Source organism: Sander vitreus, chromosome 1, assembly GCF_031162955.1.
Source record: "Sander vitreus isolate 19-12246 chromosome 1, sanVit1, whole genome shotgun sequence".
In the NCBI taxonomy this organism is placed as follows: Eukaryota; Metazoa; Chordata; class Actinopteri; order Perciformes; family Percidae; genus Sander; species Sander vitreus.
In genome coordinates, this window is record NC_135855.1 from 30,043,590 (window position 1) to 30,064,379 (window position 20,790).

Sequence of the window (20,790 nt, forward strand, 5' to 3'; positions counted from 1 at the left end):
TACAGAATCCCGGCATGTGAATAGAGATGCAAATACAGGGGCTGGGTTTGTGCTCTACCTGTGTAATGTTACCTGCTGCAAATGCTTGAAATGCTAAATAACAGAACCTTTTTTCCTCTTCACATTTTCTGAATTCATGATTATTCTGCGGGCCAGACTAAACGCTTTGGCGGGCCGGATGTGGCCCGCGGGCCAACCAGTTGATGTTGGCTGACATAGAGGATAAAAAAACTAAACATGATGGTCTCTTCAGAAGAGGTAATTATCTTGTAATTTGTATGTTCTCTTTGTCTCTTTGTCTCTGAACGCTGCTGTTGTCCTTTCTCAGCGGTGACGTAAAACGCATCACTCGAGCTTTGGCGCGTGAACGTCGCCGGACTACACCATTTTGTAAACACCCACTGAGAAATACAGAGAGAGTTTTGTCGAGCTGATAGGCTTAATTAGCTTTGAATCAACTAATTTGGCAATGGCTTGAATGTAGCGGACATTCATTAATATAAAATAGTTGCACACTATAGCTTCAAGTATTATTCACCTTTTATGGCAATGTTTAGGCATCACAGCACTCCTTCGATTTGTATACGTCAGATGGTTTGCTAACACAGAAGCATCTGAGGAGCCATCATTGGAAACTGTTTGGGAAAAGGCAGGTCATTTAAAAAAAAATACCTGCCAGTTGATTGGATGAACCATCTGTCTATCACTTCCACCATCGTTGTTTTGAACAAACAATTGCGGCTGTCACACACACGCCTAAACCACGCCCGTAGCTGCAAGTAGCTCCTCACGGGACGCTCATTGGTGCAAGAACATCACAAGAATCCAGCTGCCATGCAAGGTGATCTAGTGCCACCAGCAGATTAGTTTTTTCACTTATCCTGTTAAATGTCATAAAATGAACATCTGCTGGATGGATTGGCTCACAATTTGTTACAGATATGCTTAGTTTTGATAATCCCCTTGACTTTTTCTTCAGTGCTTGACATTTGACAATGTGCTTGACATTTTGATTTTTTATTAAAATATCTCAACAACGTTTGGATGGATTGCTGTTAAATCTGGTAGACACATGTATGGTGCCAAGAGGGTGAATTTAAAAAAATGTGATCCCCTGACTTTTGATCTAGCGCCCATCATGTGTTCAAAATTTAATTTTGTCCAATATGTTGGTTTATGACTAAATACCTACAAAACTAATGACATTCCTATCAGCCTCAGCTGTACTTTGTGTTTAGGGCTAATTTGCAAACATTTGCATGCTAACATGCTAAATTATAATGGTAATCATGGTAAACATCATTATCATCATTGTAAGCTTAAGTACAGCCTCACATAGCCGCTAGCATGGCAGTAGACTCTTAGTATTGGTAATCTTTTTCAATCTCAGCCCTGATATAAATGTGTTGCATTAGTCTACAATGGAGCTAAATATAAGTTCTACATTTAAATGTCCTGGGAAACCCCTATCCAGATTTGTTCTTGAGTCCCATACCATCTTTCAGACCACACATTCTGCACAACACACACTGTGTGATACTCTCAGCTTTCACTGGGAGACATGAGCCTAATGAACAACCCAAACAGGACAAACACACTTTTTCTCCTTCTCATTCTGTATTGATTTATTCTGTTGATATCATACTCCCTCTTTCTCTCTCTCTCACACACGTACGCATGTGCGCGCTCGCACACACACACACACACACACACACACACACACACACACACACACACACTCCTTTATACTGTCCCTACTGACACATCAACCCCCATCTACATATATCATCATATCATCTACCGTCTACATATCTAAAAGTTTAACAGCATTAACTGAGACCAATCCTCTTAAATTCCCTGCCTTCTTTTTCATATCCTCATCCCGTCCTGTTCATCTGTCCAGATCAATGCTGATGGAATTCCCCGGATGAGACTGGTGGAAGAAAAAAATATATAACTTTTTCAATGAATAATACCTTCTCTAATACCTGCTCTGCAGAATGACATCAGTGTGTCTGTGTATGTCTGGGGGATTGGGTATTAACCAAAGCATCAGTGTTTTTGTGTCATAATGACAATTGCATTTTTATATTATGTAGTCTTGATTAGGTGTTATTTTTTCACTCAGGCCTGTTGCACTAAAATCTGCGTAAATGCTTAATCAAAAATTGGAGGTAAACCGGAGTGAAGCAGCTACAATACAATACAGAGTGAGAATGTAATAGATTCATGGAGGCAGACTTCTGAGGCCAGTTGAGAGCAGAGCCTGTATGAAATATTACCCAAGTTTGGCTGTTATCATGGCTAATTTGACTATTTTGAAAGGGTATTAGCCTGTCCTTTTTACACGCATGACTAGTTGGTGCATTTGGCCCCTCCAATGAATTTTTCAACATCACAGGTAGATTCTGCTTGATAAAGAAAAAAAAATGCAGACACTAACAGAAGATGAAAGCCCAGGCTTTAGTGTCTGGGCAAACAGATTTCTGGGATATAAATAATGTAACAACCAGAATAGAAGAGATCTGTAAGTAGCTCTGAGAAGAAGAGGATATGGCTACATCGCCTGCTGATGGCATGTAGTAGAAAATAAATTCCTGGTACATGGGCCATGGCACAAAGGGTCTCTTCTCGTGATATTTGCTACATCATCATTATTATCATCATAAATCATGAATGGCATGAAATTATTTTAAAGGATGAGGCCCTGCATGGATAATATATATATTTCTGCTATTGTCAACAAATTCAATTGAAAGACTAAAACCAGCAGTGTCCATCTCACAATACTTGCTATTAACTAATACTAAGAGGTCCTCTGCATGTTGCCTTTCAAAACAAGTTATAAATATATACTTTCATTAAGAGGTTCCAGCATTTTCCAAAACAGCTGGACATTGTAGTTTATAGCAAACTTTACCTTAACAGAAGAGAATAGTGCATTTGTTGGGGACTACTTTCAGCCCCTAATTTGGTGCTCTAATTTGTGCTTATGGCATTAGCACTGTCACCCAGAGCAACAGTAGCCGTATTTCCATAAACATATTTTTATGCGCATTTTGAAGCATTGCATTAGAAAGCTTTATGGAAAACGGCAAAATGTGATAAAACTTCTTTAATTGTTGTGCCCTCGCTTGTGTTGTTTTTTGTCTTTGTCAAAAAAGAGTTGATGCACGAAATGGGATATGGGAACGCCTTAGCGGAAGTTCTGAATTAGCGTACATTTAACCCACATGACTGACCCGTTGTTTCCGCTGTCACTGTCGCTGTCGCTGTCTGCATGCATTAGAATCATTGCAATAATGTGTCTTTGTCTCCGGACAGCAATAAACATGGCCAATACTAGGTGAAATAAATATTAAAACTTGCCCAATGAAAACTAATTTCTGAAGACCTCACTCTATTTTTCTCATAGACGCATGGGTTGGATGGCCAAGGCAACTTGTTTTGCTTCCAGTTCACAAATTCTGCTTCTTCTACTCTGTTTACTACTATCATATTACTGGCAGACATGCTTAAAGCATAGCCTATAGCCTATATTTCATATACCGCCAACTTTTAACGAAACTATGCTTTGCGTAGCCCAGATTATTCACTCCAAACCAATTGATGGAAATGCACCAAATTTTTTGATTTCTTTTATGCGACATTTCAAAAGTTTGCTTAAAATTCGATTGAAAACTGAATGGAAACACATGGCTCATTAATGTGTTTTTAATTGTTTTTGGACAACAATGGAACTCTATGGCACATCGGAATACGATTAATCAGGCTTTAGATACACAGACAGTACTTGTTAGTAGGATCAATTCTTTGCTGGTTTCGTTCTTTTCATGCGGGTTGTTGTAAATTAGAAATATCTTATTCTTTAAAGAACACACACACACAGTTGTCTGCTACACTACCCTAAAAGGCAGCGGTGCCATCTCTATCCAACTAAGAATCTACTTGGTAGGTCTTGCTTCACCCCACACACAGCCACAGAGTGAGTAAATGGTCATCATGATCAATATCTATTTCCTGTGGTGTCAGGTTTCAGAATAATGTCCATATTGAACCAATGTTTCAGCAGACTCCCACCACAGTTTTTCTCTCCCAGCCGTCCACCCTTTCCGTTGCTGAAGGAGAGAAAATCCCTACAAATCAGATTAAACAAATAATTTTCAGGCAAGCCATTGATCATCCATCTTGCTTCACTGGCCTAACTGGGAGATCCTAACAGCACAGAATGGGCATCTGAGAAGGGAATGTGCCTCTAATCGGGTTTGCAATTCCTGTTTATCCTGCACGGATCAGCAGTGTTAACTTAATAGGTGGAAACTCTTGATCTCACTGCTACTTTAAACTCAAGAAAATCCATCCGAAAACTAAATTCATGTGTTATGCTGATAGAAGCTTTTGATTTATGAACACAACTCTCTAGAAACCAGTAACTGTAACCTGTGATCTCATTAAAACCAGCGTACCACCTTGACATTTCTGTGGACACTAATTTAATGAAATTTACTGTAGGTCAGGTCACCGTTTTGCATTGCTGAGCACTCAAAAAGGGGTTCATGATCTGGCTGATTTTGGCTACCTTGTTTCTAACTGTAGGAAAGGGTTAAGTTCACAACTCAAGATTGACACCCGAGATCAAAGAAACAAAAGACATATATTTTGTTCAAAGGTGGATTTTCCCTTTGAAGGAAAATAAAGAAGGAGATTTCATCAGTAGAAAGATTTCCTGAGAGGCAGCACTAGTAAAGCGTGATTTATGGTTCTGCGGATGCTCCACGCAGAGCTTTTGCCATAGCCTACGTAAGTGGTCTGAAGTTTATATACATGCCGGCATGTGTGTGTGTGTGTGTGTGTGTGTGTGTGGGCAGTGTGTGGTAGAGCGAGGGAGAAGTGAGAGTGACGGTGATTAGCTTCGGAGCGAATAGCGACTCTAGAGTCATAGTGGGAGAAAAAAGTGTCTCCCCTGTTCTTTCTGACCACAGTGGGAAATCTAAAGCAGAAAAAAATAACCCTCTCCTTGATTTCATGTTGTTCATGGAGAAGGAGAACCAGGAAATGAGCAGAGGGAAATGCAACGCTGCCAAGACACGACGTGCGTCGCTGCGACGTGTTGTTACATTTTTCGAGAGGTGCACGTCAGGCTACAGCGTAGGGTCCGGCGTAGCTATGTACGTAGCCACTGCGTAGTTTTTACGCAAGTATAAATCACGCTTAACTGCGATGGTGAGTGGACCTCCCCGTTACTACCTCCACCCACATGGAATCTTTGTAATAGTAAAATCCAGCTCATGTAAAATACATTTCTACATCAGTAAACTGAGTTATTACCCATGGGAAACAAATAGGCCAGAAGCAATGCAAAGCGCTGGTTAACCAATCAATGTACAGTTTGTGCTAAAAGCACAAATCGGGGAAGGGGCTACCTACTTAAAAGCCTGCACTTTTATGTCTTAATCAATTTATGGGTTTACTGGTCATTCTGTTTAAGCCAATAAACTGGTGGATTACCTTGAAATACAGTTTAGCCCATTGACCAGCTACATTTAAGTGTGTGTGTGTGTGTGTGTGTGTGTGTGTGTGTGTGTGTGTGTGTGTGTGTGTGTGTGTGTGTGTGTGTGTGTGTGTGTGTGTGTGTTTGTCAGATCGGTTAGGCCAAACTGAGGATATTTAACTGGAAAGCAGGGTCAGCCCTTTAAATGCAAAAGTCTATCCTCGACTTAGAAGGCATTGAAAATGATGTGTACATATATTCATAAATGTATGTGCTTTCATTATTTTGTTTCTTTTTTTAAATGTAACTTTTTTGGTCTTTCTACAAACAATCTAACTCAGAAATGAACATGAACTCAGTTTTTATCTTAAATTTGACTCACATCATTACTATGGAACTATATGGTTAATCTGACGTCTTTTTAGTCTTTCACATATTGCAGCTCTAAAGTAGCTTCCTCATATTCAAACACTTTGGCCTGAACATTCTGCATTGGAGTTGTCATTTGTATGCAAATGCACTTCCTCATGACTCGCACCCACTATTTCACTCACAGGTCCTGTGCCTCTGTCTAATTCTCCTTCGGTTTCAGTTTCTCACACTTTCCCTCTGCCCTCCTGTCCTCCCACTCCTCTCTCTTTCTCCCTCTCGTACTCAGGCAGACAGGAAGTGTCAGGTCAGGATAGGTTATTTCAGGCCTAATTGGGAGATTGATGTTTCTCCAGAAACCTGGCACCTTGACATGCCTTTCATCCTTCCTCGTGCACTTCCTCCCAAACGGCAAGAGCCAGACATGTTGACGGCTCGCTGAAACACAGACAACTGTCCTTTTTTAGGACTTCTCTTTAGCCAATCACAGGCAGGCTGGGATGAGACTGGAGTGATAAACAGAATCATCGGGGTGAAACGGGCAGGCAGGAAGTGAAGAAATAACTGCTTGTGCTAACCACCTTTATCTCCCACGATTCCACAGCACTGGACTTACCTATTACTGAGGCTATAGAAATGCTGAAAAGAAGACAGTATCCTTGAATGGGCTGGAAGAATAGGGACATCAGTCCCAGCTAATGGGGGGAATGTCTGGAAGGGAATAGTGGGAGCAGTAGCATCTACCGTGTCCCCTATCACCAAGCCACGTCCGAGGAGGGCGTAACCTGAACCTCACATCCACCACTTCTACAACGCAAGCAACAAGCAGCTGGGGCAGACAAGAGCCAGTGGGGCATGTCCTGACCAGTGTTCTGTGTTTAAATAAAATGTGAATCTGAGGGGTCTGAAACACTTTTAAAGGGTTAGTTTACCCAATTTACAAAAAAACACATTTTCTCACTTAAGGGGTCAGTATGTTTCTATTGAATTTCTTGCCAGATGATCGAACAGCGTCTAAAGTTTATACACACCCACATCACCCCACTGATGTTAGAATTACGTAGGGCTGTCCTCGACTAAAGAAATTCTTAGTCAACTACAGTTATATGATTATGTTGAGTAATCAATTAGTTGATTTGACAGATCTGTAAAACTGAGTTTCTCCACAAAGAGTCATGGAAAAGCACCACTTTAAATCCTGTGTCTACCAGAGATGTGCTCATACAGTAAGTTTCTTGGAAATAAGTCCTTCAGCATGAAAAAGCATAAAAAATGACTAATCGACTAAAGAAATCTTAATCCACTAAGACCAAAATGACAATTAGTCATCTAAGAGGGGGCAGCGCTAGAATTACGTCTTAAAAATTTCTGAACTGACAATCTGACGATTACACCCAAATAATGCAATGATTAGCCTGGTGTGCAGATGTGATAAAGTAAAAGTAAAAGTAGTTCTTTCTCGCTCTCAGTTTTTAAATTTTTTACACAACCACTCGTTTAGTTGGTAACGAGTGCAACACCATGAATGCCTTTCAGTGCCCGGGCACGGTGCGCTAAACCATGCCTGGTACCGCTTGAAAGAGCCAGTGTGATCGCTAAAGTGTGATCGCTAAACATTCCCGGGTCTGGTTCTTACCTTACAGATGAACAGGAATTGTAGTCTGCAAGTCCCGCAATGTAATGACGTAAGCGTGCCCTGGCCCTGATTGTTTTATTGCAATGGGAGTGCAGGCCAGCAGGGGAGGGGGGACAATCACGCTCAGGTGCGGTTCAAGGCAACGCGGCTAAGTGTGAGTACGCCCTAACTACTACTGCATCTCGCCACTCTTTCTGATGGCATCCTTCGTGTCCCACCTACAAGGGTGGCCTTTCAGAACACTTACATATAAACACTTTTGCCCTTGGACATATTTGGACAACACAGTCTACTTTGTTTGGGCACAACTACAGTGAACAAAAGTCCATCTGAGGGGCTCCCACCTAGAAGACCAGCACCAGTGGCCACAGCTAGATGCCCATCCATGCGAGATGGGCAGCTGAAATTACCAATTAGTTTACTAATTGGCTGCAGCGGATTCGATTGGTTTGTAATTAATTCTAGTTACTGGCCCGTAGAGCAGGACGGATGGCGCCATGCCTTTGTCCTACTGACACACTATCCTACAGAGCTGTGCCTCGGGGGGGAAGCAGCGGACATCAATACAGGGCCCTGCAGCTACTGAGTCCTCCACCGCCTCCTTAACACACACACACACACACACACACACACAGAAAACACAGACACAGCCTGCTCAGGCTCACACACACACTTAGACACACAATATCTTACCCACGCTCACACTCTGATACACAAACGCACACAGACAGACCCCCCTTGCACCACTTGGCTGATTCCAGAGAAGGCGAAACCTCAACCGCCTGAGAAGGTGCTGACGACAAACAAAGACAACAGAAATGTTGTGTTTCGAGTTCCTGACCCTTACATGTGTGTGTGTGTGTGTGTGTGTGTGTGTGTGTGTGTGTGTGTGTGTGTGTGTGTGTGCGTGTTGCGTGCGTGCGTGCGTGTGTGTGTGTGTGTGTGTGTGTGTGTGTGTGTGTGTGTGGGAGGGTGTGTATGTGTGAAAAAGACAGCAATTAGAATCCGGTGTGGTCTGACAGTTGGAGTGGAAAGGGAACATTACACCTTTAATTTAGACTTTCCTGGATTTTTTTCTGTTTTTGTTATTCATGATTCACTGTGAACATACATTTTTGAGTGTGCAAGCAGGTGTGTGTGAGTCTGTGTGTAGTAGTGAGTGTGAGAGAATGGTGTAGCAGCAGTGGCCCAGTGCGGAGGTCACATGGCTCATTGATACCTCCCACACTGAAGGTCAAGGCTTCTGCACCCAGCAGCAGAGGAGGCGAGGTTGATACAGATCGATGATCCAGATAAAAATACACTGCACCTCAGCTAGTCTCCTTTATAAACACACAGACACACAAGTTCACAAACATATTCACACACCCTCAACAAATGACTTAAATGCCACTACAAATGATCCTGGCCTCCTTTTAATGAAAGCGATATCAAGGCGAGAGTCCGCCGCAGTGACTGCTGGCTTTTAGGACAACAACACATTAATGGAAGACCATTAAAAGATCATAACAGCTTAAACGATGAGGTCTCTATTGTTGCTCTGGCCTAAACCTCCTGCAATCCAACAACCGTTTGCACTCAATATAAAGCGGGACAGGTTGGGAGGTAAAGTTACTTCTTCTTATAATGGCAGTGCACTGATATCTACAGAGCATGCTGGTCAAAAAAATCCCTTGGGGCACAGAGAGAAAGTGCAGCCGGTGAGTAGACATCGGTGGGCTGCAGAGAGAGAGAAAATCAGACAGCTCATGAAAGACGACAATTTGTGATTTATGTGAGCAGCGAGAGGAGTGGTAATTGGGAGTAAAGCTCCACAATGCTTTTAGTTAATGACAAGTCGACTAGTGAAAGATGTCTGCGCCACCACCGCTCCTGATTATGGATGCTGGTTAACAGTGGGAAGAGGGCCGTGCCGGTGAGCACTCATCAGGTAATGAATGAGGAGCCATGCTGAGAAAGGATGGGGACCATGGCAGCTACAGAGAGGAAAACAAGCTAGTATGTGATTTCCTACTTAGGCAATGTTCCTTAATGGTCACCTGGCCAGTACATTAAAGGAAGCTGCCAAAAATGGTTTGACAGTGTTGGCAGGTGAAAGTGTTTTAAATCAGAACATCAAAAACGTTTGAATTACAGCAATAGTTTTGCTCTCTGCTTTTGATCTGTTCAACACAGTTCTCAACGACACTGCACAAAACTGTTGACAATTCAATAATAATGTCCCATAAAACTACTATACATAGAGGTACTAAAAAACAGACAGAAGCATATCTGAGCTTATGGTGACATTGTTGCTGAGTTACGACTGTAAAACACAGAGGACACTTGAAACTATCGGCTCGCAATCTGTTATTTTGTATCATTAAGTTAATGATGTTATTGTAATAGAAATGGTGTATGTCAAAAGCAAAAGAAATAAACTTAGTGTCACCATTTAAATTATTCTGAGTTATTCACAATAGCGGATGAACCAGCTCATGCTTTGTAACCTGTATTGCTGTAGCTTTTATCGACAGACCAGCAGAGTAGACCACCATATCAGTTTAGAATTGGGATCACTCATGGATTCTCTGTGAACATTACAGTAATGTTTGTCCAAACAAATTTGTGCATGCATGGTGCTTGTCCAAGTGGGCATGGTTTTATGTAAAATTAAGTCCAGACTACCCTTTGGTTCAGCATCTGTATCCAAAATTGTATTTTAAAAAATCCTGCAAAAGTGTAATTACAATAACAAAACTACAATCAATAGTTCCAGTGTGTCATGACAAGAACTAGGCACAGTCAAGGTTAACTACATCACATCAAACAGTCGACTTGTTGTTGAATGAGATGTCCCCATTCAACCACGACTATATCGAAACTGCTCAAGCTTGCAAAACATACTGAGAGGGGACAGAGAAAGAGGAGGGGTGCTTGGAGCATGCCTGTGGCAAACCTCCGTCAGATATTGTTTGTGTTTAGCGCTGGGTCCCATGAAGAATTGATGAAGCCCTGGAATGGTGCTATCATCAGGACAGGGAAGAATCAGAGCATGGCAAAAACCACGCTTTGCCTCCCCTGTGCAAAGCTCCCGCCATTTATGAGAGCCATCCATTAGCTCCAGCCACGGGGCCCAACTCCTGCACGCATCCACGGTCACTGCGGTGAGAGGAGAGTGAGTGTGTGTGTGTGTGTGTGTGTGTGTGTGTGTGTGTGTGTGTGTGTGTGTGTGTGTGTGTGTGTGTGTGTGTGCATGACAGGAGGAAAGTAAAAGAAATTGGCAAAACAAATAAAAAATAAAAAAGACAAACAAGAAGAAGAAAACAAGAGGAGGAGATGAGCGGGAGAACAAGTATTGTAAATTATATTATACGTATATTATACGTATGTGAAGACTCAGTCAGTCAAGCAGTAAGGTGATTGGTTGAAAACATTTTGCTGCATATTATTAAAAGTATGCGCTGTGGCAAATGTATACACTCACACGCAGTAGAGCCATTAGTACTGGTGGCTTGTTTGAAGCCTAAGGCACATCCCAAATGCTCAATGGTGTGTGTGTGTGTGTGTGTGTGTGTGTGTGTGTGTGTGTGTGTGTGTGTGCGCGCTTGTAAATAGTGAGGAAGACAACAATTGCAGAAGAATGAGAAGAAAGAAAAATAAAGGCAGAAAGAGAAGGTAGAGAAGTAATAATCAAGATAGAAAAAATTTGCAGAGATACAAAGCATGAAGAAAACACAAAGGGCACAGCCGTAGTCAAAGACAAACCCTGTACACACACAGACACACACACACACACACACACAGCTGATCTTCTTACAGAGCCTTGGCTGTCTGTAGGCTAACCACAATCCTGCTCCCTGCAGTGCTGACCACAAAGCAGTCAACAGAGGCACACCGGGCCTTATCCTGCATGACACGCTGGTCGATAATCATGCACACCACCGCATAGCACAACACCACTGTAACTGCAATACCTGGGCCTGCCTGCCTGCCTGCATAAACAAACACGCCGGGATGGAGCCACGCTCACACTAACAGTAATTTATTGTCTAGAAATGAATTTATTAAATTAAATTATAAGGAATAATTAATCCTATTGACTATCTGATTGCTTCTTACTTTTCTAAGAGAGATTACAGTCAAGCAGTTCGACGACAGACTGAGTTTGTGGGTGAATAAAAGACAAGGCAGGACTAGAACTAGAACTAGTTTGATAATATCCCATACACTGACTTTGACATTGTAGTGAGCTGTGTGAGCTGTGAATAGTTTGTTGGAATTTGAAGTGTATTTCAATAAATTACAGTAGTGCAACAGAAAATCATCAGTATAGATATTTTGATAACAATAAATATATGATATTTGCTCCTTCCTCCTCATTAGCCTTTGCTTTGCTTTGATGAATTGTTGCAGATGTTGGACAAGGAGGCTAAGCAATATACTGCTGCCTCATACAACCCCCTCTTTTAGAAAATCTGAAAAATCATTTTAAGTAAAGATATGGATAGTCATAATCAATATAGTCATTCTTTAGTTGATTGTGACGATGAGTGACTCTCTAATTTGCTATATCACGACAAAACATACATTAGTAAGTATACTATCACTGACCACATACACAAAGCATTCATTATTCATTAAATCCGCAGTGATATATTTTGCAAGTTTAACAAGCCGGATAAAGAAAGGCAATAAGCCCGTGACAGAGGTAAAGGAAAGAACAGCTAAATTACTCTGGGGCAACTCTAATACTGTAAAATGCAGCCCGTGCTGTCCTCAGTTTTACCATGGCAATAAAATGTCTGACGGATCACCCACAACCAACCTTGCACTGCACACAGCAACAGAACATCAAAGACAAACTGTCACATAAAACTGCTGATGCAGCCCTTATAGAAGTCCTGTATCTTTACGCACCACCACATTACTGTTGCACCATCAGCCCATTCTAGGCATGTAGTTTGTGAACTGAACTTCAATTTAGTTCTCTTTTTTCAGACATCAGCTGATATATTGAATAATCAAGTAAAAAAATGACCAAAACTATTGCAAGTTGTGACCGTCACATCTGCTAAAGGGTACTCTTTGAGACATTCTCTCATTGTTGTGTACTGAAAACTGACTGACATGCATATATCACATAAAGGCCTAGTCTATATCCGCGATGTTTCACTTCCGGGATTGCTCCGTTGCCAACGGAAATTCCGCCAGAATTCACTCTTTTCGGCTGGATGTCCGTTACCTTCTGCTTTCTTTGTGTTGGAATTTTAAACTCTGTTCGATTTATGAGGACTATGGTTAACTGATCCTCAGATCTCTGCAGGGTAAATCCAGACAGCTAGATTATCTGTCTAATCTGAGTTTTCTGTTGCACGACTAAAACAACCTTTGAACGTACACGTTCCACCAAAACAAGTTCCTTCTCGAGGCTATTTTGCAGCGGCACCGTGGCTCTGTCCGGTGCTTAGCACCGCCCATGATGATTGTGATTGGTTTAAAGAAATGCCAATAAACCAAAACACGTTTTTCTCCCATCCCGGAATGATGTGTGGACTAACCAGACCCTCCCCCCCCCAGCACTGTGGAGGAAGGTCTGGCAAAGCGAGACTACACAAAGCCAGAGCTTAGGAGGTCTCCAGAAATAGTAATTCATATATGATCGTAAAGAGTATTTAATGTGTAAGTGTATAGAAAAATGTTTGAAAGTTTGAAAGATGGTATGAAAGAATATCTACTGTTCACCATATAGTGTGTGATTCTCATTCTTTTTAAATAGCATTTACTGTATATGTGGATTTTAAATTAGTATTCTACCTAATTGCATGTACAGCATTGACTGGCTTTGAATTGTATACAGTATGAATGTAATTTTATGTATATGAATGCAATTCATGTTCATCATGTAATGTGTTATGTATTATATGTCAGGTGTGAACACCAGGAAGATTAGCTGATTGTCACAGCATCAGCTAATGGGGATCCTTTAAATAAACAAAAAATAAACAAAATAATTGTCCTAATGTGGTTCACAGACAACTTCCCCAAGGCTTTTGGTTAATTTTGCAAAACGCTGTTGAAACCAGTAAAGAGCCAATCTTCCAGGTGCGACTGAAACAGTGATGCAGAGCTTTGCTGAGATCTGATTTAGATAATCAGTCAGATAAAGGTTAGAAAAAGTACTGTGTCCTTTTTGTGTTTTTTTTCCACAGCTTTTTGACAACTGTCTGTGAGCAGTTTTGACTCTGGGTTATCAGGCTGCCCTGTATGTGTTGGACGAGCAGCGAAGCAGCCAATGATCATTTTCTCAGAAGGCCTTACCATTCACTGTGAGACTGAACAGAAAACAAAAGGAATGTAGATGGACAGACTCATAAGGCACGCAACTACAAACAGCAAATTTAGAAACTCAACAGCCCCACCTGCTGTTTCATATGTGTATTGTCCTCGGGGTTCAAGTTTATGATCCGTGCCACCCTCAAATATGCATGAAGAGTACAGCAGATAATAAAAAAGCGATAATAAAAAGTGACAAAGTATTATGCAAAGTGTTCAAAGCAGGGAAAGAAAAAAACAACAGGTTTATTCAAGTATATGGGCCACTCCACCATTCAAAAAGTGATGAAGTCATGCTTAATCATCACGAGAAGTACTGTTTAACCTATGAATGCAGATTTATATTTTTTTTGTTTTTTCTGGCTCTGGAGGGAGCTTTCCAAAGTTTGAAAATACAACCCTGATGATGTCGTCAGAGTTATCTCGGCTTGTGCTTGTGACTTCAAATTTGGAACTGTGGTATTTAAAAGAAATGAGCATTTAGAGGACAGGCAGGATCAAATGAAAGACACCATCAAGTTGCATTAAAGGAAATGTAGGATCCAGTGTTTTGCGTTGATTTTGAGCATTCTGTATTAAGTCTGTCTCTTGTTATTCCCTTAATTTAATGGAAGTTCAATACTAAATTGCCGGAGTACCCATTAATACTCAATCAAGTCGTGAAAATGAAGACTTGGCACAGATTTATGGATCCCATTGTCCTCAGGCACATTATTTAAAGTCCAGGAGCCTCTTGCTGCATGTTGGAGTAACCAGTTGAAATCTAATCCAACAATCTTAGGCAAATAGCTCACATCAGGTTGAAACGTTCTAGATATAGATTGGTGGCAGTTTTAAATGTGATAAGTAAAACCAGTAAAATTTTAACATCAATTCTGAACAATTGAGCAGGCAAAATCTCAGCATTTGTGTTAAAATCAAAACTACTTTTGCTGTATTTCAAACAAGTTGGAGCTGTCATTAACTTTTAAAATACAGAATGTCAGTAGAGTAAACTAGTAGGTAAAAATATCATGATATTTTCAGTTCCTCTGTCAATTTTGAACAAAGATTTAAACTTGAACTGATTATTATTTCTGGTGTGGTTTCAGTCAGAAAACGGTAGTAATGTAAAACCTGAGTCACTATTGAGTTTATTTGAAAAATCCTGAATCATCTTGTAAGGCAAGTTAAAACTTGAACATGTATGAATGAGATGGTGGCTGACACCTAAAGGTGGAACGAATACACAATCCGAATTAAAGAAAACAAACCTGATACCTTTTATCAGCATATCAAATCACAGGCCACTTTCCACTATAGCACTTTGAACCTAATACACAAACACACAAAGGTTAGTATGTGCAAGCACACACACACAATCCATTATCTTCCACTGAGCAAACAGAAACTAAACCTGCACACACCTTCATGCATGCCCACACGCATAGACACACAAAAAATCCATTTGTACTCTTTGAAGAGAAACTACAAAGCCAGGAAGGGCGCTGGTCCAGACGGAGTGGCCGCATGTGCTGGCCTGCATCTGGGCAGACTTTGACTCCCCTTGTGGTCTGGATCAGAGGAGTGAAGCCAAGCAGAATCTCTGTCCTCTCTCAGATGGATGAAACCACTTAGCAAATTAGCAGTCTTCCCTTTTTGGCTTTACAACACATGTGGACACACAATGCAAGCGCATACATTAAAAGCACACATGCAGGTATATGCACACATCTGCACACATGCAAGCAGCATGGCCAGGTTATGAGAGTCATGAGAAACATTTAGAAGCTTGAGGGAAGATGAGTGAGAGGAAAAGGGGGAGTGAGAAAGAAGAGAAGAGTATGAGGGAGGTGAGAGGACGATGATGACACGGGGAGAGGGAAGTATTGAGGTGAAAAACTGAGAGGAGAGGAAGATGGTCAGGAGGTGTAAGGACAGAGAGCAAGGAAAAAGGGGAGGGTGTGGAGGCAGGTGAGGAAGACAGGGTGCGTCCCTGTGGAGAGAATGGCCGCTGGGCAAATTAGTGTAACACCAATAGTCTGTTGAAGGGACCATGCAGGGGAAGGAGAGAGGAGCAGGACGGAGGGGGAATGGCCTGTGGCACGCATCCCTTTTACAGGGGTCACCACCAGTACACATCAACTCAAATATACAGACACACTTACATGAGCCCTCACACACAATCCTTTTTCCACATATCTTTTTTACTAACATACAAACTAACATAAGTGCACCTACATGCAGACATCTATGGACATTTCAAGATCATCAAATAAACAGAAACATGGCCATGATCGTATTATGTGACATCAGTGCTGATTAAATATTTATACAAAGGACACACAAACATGCATACTAAAAGTGTGTGTGTGTGTGTGTGTGTGTGTGTGTGTGTGTGTGTGTGTGTGTGTGTGTGTGTGTGTGTGTGTGTGTGTCCATACTGCCTTCATCCCAGTGTCCAGAGAATCACATCAGGGAATAACGGACACATGAGGATCAAATTGATTAACACCGGAGTTCTTAGCAGTAATGCTGAGGATTAAGACAGCTAATAAATGTTTCATTTAAAGCCAGATGTAGATCAAACATGAGAAAGGCCCCATGCTCGTTCTCTTGGGTTAGCGTGATTCTGCTCTTTCCTCTCCCCCTCCTTCTTCTTCTTCTCCTCCTCCTCCCTCAGCTGTTGGTTTTCAGCTGTATTATGACAGCCACTACAGATCGTCTCACTAGCAACTACAGGCCCTGCCCTTGTGCCTACACATCATTAGCTCTCCATCTGTCAGCTTCCTAACAGGTTCCCACTAATGTGGCCAAGGACTCACTTCATTGCATTCCTATCCAACAGGCAGCAGCAGTTAGCTAAGGACCAAGCTCTATCCTGTTCAGAGCCTCTCTTTTCTGTGGCTTTTACTTCTCACTCCCTGATCCTGCATTCTCTTCTTACTTCATCACTCTCCTCTTGCATCCTCTTTGTCCATCCTCTCTGTCCTCATCCACGTTAAACCTTTCCACTCCACTCCACTCCTCTCATCCCCTTCTTCGTTCTTCTCATACTTGTTCCTTAAAGTATCTGGCGAGATTTAGGGCTAGCGCCAATGGTCAACAGGGGATTAGCAAGTATGGAGGTTGGAATATGTGTGAAAAACAGTTAAGTCACACACTCTGCAGGCTAGAGGCTCTCTCACTCTCTCTCTCTCTCTCTCGCTCTCTCTCTCACACACACACACACACATGTAGATAATCCACAGCAAACAAAACCCAAGCAACTGGACTCAAGCTGTTTCTGGCATCATTTTTATGATTTAGCACATTGGTCCAGATCCCCACTACTACTCACTACTGAGAGGAATATAGGCAAACAAAACAAATGGAAATGCAGTATGTTTTGCAGCTAAATTGATCTACAGGCTTAAAATAAAATAAAAAATAAGAAAGCACAGAAAGATGTAGTGGCTAATGGCAACGCCGGTGACACTGGTCCTGGCAAATGGGCTCTGTGGCTGTGTGTGTAACTCTATCTGTGGAGGGGGAATACAGCAGTGGTTGGGTAATGGAAAGGTCATTTAGCCAATCCCCCAGGTAGGGGGGCTGGTCTGACACGGCTCGTTTGTCACAGTTCAATAACTGCCACTCTTGGGAGTGTGAGGGAGAGAGAGAAAACGAGGGAGACGTGTGTGTGTGTGTGTGTGTGTGTGTGTGTGTGTGTGTGTGTGTGTGTGTGTGTGTGTGTGTGTGTGTGTGTGTGCTGAAACCCTGGTGTGTGAATGTGTGCTCAAACCCTGGCAGCACAGCTGATTCCCAGAGCTTGTACCTCCATTAGAGGCCTCAAACGGGGTCACAGCGAAGACTAAGCACCATGGACTCAGTCATCTCGACTTGAAAACTTGTAAGCCTTGGCCTGGGAGGATTATCTTGACTCTAACTGGTAAATGTTCGGTTTTCCAAGGGGGAAAACTGAATTGTAACACCCTTTTGAACCCAAAAATGGCTACTCCAGATGGATGGCTAGCTGTTATGGCTTTTGATCAAGTAACAAATTGAGAAATATATATAGCCTGCATTTCATTTTTACATAATAGGTAGAAGACTACACATAGGTTGAAAGAATAGGCTATATATAGTTAAATGTATCTTCTGTAAATATTTAGAAGTATAAACTATGAACGTATACATGTTAGTTATGGCGAGTCCACACAGCATTCCGGAATAGGAGATGGGAGAAAAATGTGCTCTGGTTTATTGGCATTTCTTTAAACCAATCAAAATCGTCATGGGCAGCGCTAAACGCTGCACAAAGCCCCGGTACCGCTGGAAAATAGCCTACGTTTTTTGGGGGAATGTGGACGTTCAAAGGTTGTTTTAGTCGTGCAACAGAAAACTTAGATTGGACAGTCTAGCTACAGTAGGGAGAACAAGTATTTGATACACTGCCGATTTTGCAGGTTTTCCTACTTACAAAGCATGTAGAGGTCTGTAATTTTTATCATAGGTACACTTCAACTGAGACATAATCAAAAACAAAAATCCAGAAAATCACATTGTATGATTTTTAAATAATTAATTTGCATTTTATTGCATGACATAAGTATTTGATCACCTACCAACCAGTAAGAATTCCGGCTCTCACATACCTGTTAGTTTTTCTTTAAGAAGTCCTCCTGTTCTCCACTCATTACCTGTATTAACTGCACCTGTTGGAACTTGTTACCTGTATAAAAGACACCTGTCCACACATTCAATCAAACAAACTCCAACTTCTCCACAATGGCCAAGACCAGAGAGCTGTGTAAGGACATCAGGGATACAATTGTAGACCTGCACAAGGCTGGGATGGGCTACAGGACAACAGGCAAGCAGTTTGGTGAGAAGCCAACAACTGTTGGCGCAATTATTAGAAAATGGAAGAAGTTCAAGATGACGGTCAATCTCCCTCGGTCTGGGGCTCCATGCAAGAGCTCACCTCGTGGGGCATCAATGATCATGAGGAAGGTGAGGGATCAGCCCAGAACTACACGGCAGGACCTGGTCAATGACCTGAAGAGAGCTGGGACCACAGTCTCAAAGAAAACCATTAGTAACACACTACGCCGTCATGGATTAAAATCCTGCAGCGCAGGCAAGGTCCCCCTGCTCAAGCCAGCGCATGTCCAGGCCCGTCTGAAGTTTGCCAATGACCATCTGGATGATCCAGAGGAGGAATGGGAAAAGGTCATGTGGTCTGATGAGACATAAATAGAGCTTTTTGGTCTAAACTCCACTCGCTGTGTTTGGAGGAAGAAGAAGGATGAGTACAATCCCAAGAACACCATCCCAACCGTGAAGCATGGAGGTGGAAACATCATTCTTTGGAGATGCTTTTGCATACGACTGCACCGTGTTGAGGGGAGGATGGATGGGGCCATGTATCACGAGATCTTGGCCAACAACCTCCTTCCCTCAGTAAGAGCATTGAAGATGGGTCGTGGCTGGGTCTTCCAGCATGACAACGATCCGAAACACACAGCCAGGGCAACTAAGGAGTGGCTCCATAAGAAGCATCCCAAGGTCCTGGAGTGGCCTAGCCAGTCTCCAGACCTGAACCCAATAGAAAATCTTTGGAGGGAGCTGAAAGTCCGTATTACCCAGCGACAGCCCCAAAACCTGAAGGCTCTGGAGAAGGTCTGTATGGAGGAGTGGGCCAAAATCCCTGCTGCAGTGTGTGCAAACCTGGTCAAGAACTACAGGAAACGTATGATCTCTGTAATTGCAAACAAAGGTTTCTGTACCAAATATTAAGTTCTGCTTTTCTGATGTATCAAATACTTATGTCATGCAATATCATGCAAATTAATTATTTAAAAATCATACAATGTGATTTTCTGGATTTTTGTTTTAGATTCTGTCACTCACAGTTGAAGTGTATCTATGATAAAAATTACAGACTTCTACATGTATTGTAAGTGGGAAAACCTGCAAAATCGGCAGTGTATCAAATACTTGTTCTCCCCACTGTAGCTGTCTGGATTTACCCTGCAGAGCTCTGCAGTTAACCAAAGTCCTCATAAATACACCGGAGTTTAGAATTCCAACACAAAGGAAGCGTAAGGTAACGGTAAACCGGTTGAAAAAAAAGGACATACGGCAGAATATCCGGCAGCAACGGTGCAATCCCGGAAGTGGAAGGTTGTGGATATAGACTATGGTTATGGTAGCTAATACCGCTACTGAAGTAAAATGTATCATTGAATAAATTAAATAGGTGCCTATCACACAAAAATATGACTATCAGAGCTAAATAAACCATTTAAACCCCCATTGGATTGTCTGAAAACATTTATTGTCACCAAGATTAAAACAAACCTGTTTTTTCACAGGACAGCTATATAAACAAATATACTGTATCATATAATAATATATAAAATTAATTGAAGATTCACCCAAAATAACATCCTTCTGTCCAATCAATCAATAAATCAAACCAGGCTGTCTGGCTGGTGCAGAATTGCAGCTGAAAGAGCTTTATAATAAAATAAATGCACATGAATATAAAAATAAAAACTGCAAAAGACTACGCACCATTATTCTCAGTTGGCTGTATTGATTTCTACTGTGCATTTAACGTGTCGTTAGGTGTGTGACAGAATGATCCCCCAGCTTTGTGAAAGAGCCAAAGATTTTCACACATCTCATTGAGCGACTGGTGAGAGACACCACAGTCTGTCCTTCTCCTCTTTTTGAAAATCAATAATAAGCTTCTATGTGCTCATTCACGTGTCACATGTCTTCCCGGAGAGATGCCCGAGGCACAGATTCGTATTCATTTTGACAGAATTGGGAGATTTTGGCTTTTATGTCCGTCCGACCCCCCCTGGAGACTTAAGAACTACTGATTCTGTGTGGGTTTGATCCCATGTAATACTTAAATACTAGGTTTGTTTGATATTTCTTTAGTATGGTCTGTGTCTCCCCCTTGTGGTCATCACAGGGATGCATAAAACAAGAGTGGGATGACAATGTT